The following is a 2,195-nucleotide window of genomic DNA, read 5'->3' on the forward strand; positions in this document are numbered from 1 at the left end:
CTTCCCCAAAACCCTGCCTTACTAGGGAAAGAGAGAGACAGGTTGGGAGTATGGATCGACCTACCAAGTTCAGTGGGGAAGCAATTACAGAAGCCAGACCTTCCACCTTCTGCACCCCATAATGACCCTTGGTCCATACTACTAGAGGGATAAAGAATAAGAAAACTATCAGGGGAGGGTGAGGGATATGGAGTTCTGGTGGTGGGAACTGTGTGGAGTTGTACCCCTCTTGTCCTATGATTTTTGTCAGTGTTTCCTTTTTATAAATAAAAATTTAAAAAAAAGGAAAGAAAACCACTCAGAGCTCTTATTCACATATTGGCACCTAGGCAGAGAGAGCAAGCCACATCCACAGGCCTACCTTATAAACATCCAAGCCCTGACCTTCTTGCTGAGCCATACCCATACCTGTTGCCAATCCCATTTCTTGTGCCACAATTTCCTACCCCCAGGCAAAAATATCTCCTCTCATTCCTGATACTGTTAATTTGTGTTTTCTACTCCCTCCTTCTTTTTCTGATTCATCTTGCTCAGGATTCATCAATTTCAGTAATATTTCCCAAATCTCCAATGAAACAACTTTTGGCTTTATTAATTTTGCTAATTACAGCCTTATTGCTTTCCCTCTTGTGTCTACACTTTTTATGTTCTCACTTTGGTTAATTTTTTACCTTTTTTTGTTTGTTTGTTTGCAGTATCATACATTATCATCAAATTGCTGCTAGAATGTTCACACTTGTTATTGTAAGTTCAAAGCCCTAGGGCAACCTGAAGTCCCTGGCACACTCTAGGTCAGGGTTGAGCTGCCTAGTACAAGGCTGCACCTATGCTGGAGAAGTTCAGCAACACAGGAGCCTTTCTACAGACCATATTTTTTCACTTTTTTTTTCTAGTTTTAAAGTAAAAGTTTAGATAATTAACTTCATAACATCCTTATTCTTCAATGTGAGGATTCAGTGCCAAAAATTTTTCTCTAAGAATTTCTGTAGCAGTTCCCACAAAGTTTATCAGGGAACAAGTTCAATGACAAATGCAGGCATTCCAGGACTGGGTGCACATGTGATTGTCCAAGGACCCAGGTTCGAGCCCCCAGTCTCCACCTTCAGGGGGAAAGCTTTGTGAGTGGTGTAGCAATGTTGCAGGTGTCTCTCTGTCTCTCCTTCTTTATAACCCCCTTCCCTCTAGATTTATTGCTGCCTCTATCCAATAAGTAAAATAAGGATAACAACAAAAACAACAACAAACTGCAGGCATTCCTAATTTAACCTTTGTCTCTGAGACCCACATAGTCTTTTTGATTGGCACATAGTGACACAAAGAGGTCTCTTACTTAGTGGATATATTAAAACTTAAGGAATGGCATCTAATCTTGTATATTTCTTATCTAAACCAGTGATTTTGTTAATCATTACTATATTTTGTGAGATAGAACTACCACTGTATGCTGAACTACTTAATACAGCTAGTAGGGACTACATGGCCAAAACCTAGTCCAGAAAATTCTTTGAGGTAGGCCCTTTAGATATAAATGTCATATGATTTTTCATACCTGTGTAAAAAGTAAGTTCTTGAGTACTAGGACTGACTGAAGCTATGCAGACATAAATTAGAATAGGTCTCACCTATAGGGAAAACTTCTGACCTTCCCAAGATGGAATGACACCAAAGCATTTCACTTGCCATTAAGTGGCTACTTGGCCACCTGCTTCTAGCAGGCTTCCTGTGTAGCTAATTTCTTTACCAAGATTCCTAGCCCAGCAGGTGTAGGGTGCCTTTCCAAGCCTTTTTTTTTTTTTCTTTCTGAAGGGGACTGGAACTCTATTTTAGTGACAGAATACCTGACCAATCAGTATATCAACCCTTTCTGGGAAAGACTAGATGGAATATATATCTTATAATTGTTTGTCTTTGTTTTTTTTTTTTGTTTGTTTTTTTTTAGTAAAGGGACCAGTCTGTGTGCAGCCAATCTGGAGTGGTCCAAGCTACAGACTGAATTTTAGGGTTTTTTACTCTATTTTATTTTATTATTACTTTTATTATATACATGTGTCCCTTTTACCTTCTCAGGTTGAACAAAATTAACTTGTTGCTTATTCCATTGATAGGTGACTGGGTGTCCTATTCATTGTGGGAGGCATATGTTTCTCTCCCCTTTTCCCTCCACCCTCATTATTCTCTCCTGCTATCTAATTAAA

The 2,195-nt window shown here is 39.0% G+C and overlaps 1 non-coding gene across 1 annotated transcript; it reads right to left on the reverse strand.

The window, feature by feature from the left end:
- Nucleotides 1-683: 683 nt before the first annotated feature.
- LOC132538868 (small Cajal body-specific RNA 16) lies at nt 684-870 on the reverse strand. Its single transcript, XR_009550178.1, has one exon. It is a non-coding gene; the product is annotated as a small Cajal body-specific RNA 16 (non-coding RNA).
- Nucleotides 871-2,195: the final 1,325 nt, after the last annotated feature.

Source organism: Erinaceus europaeus, chromosome 5 (assembly GCF_950295315.1).
Source record: "Erinaceus europaeus chromosome 5, mEriEur2.1, whole genome shotgun sequence".
NCBI lineage: Eukaryota > Metazoa > Chordata > Mammalia > Eulipotyphla > Erinaceidae > Erinaceus > Erinaceus europaeus.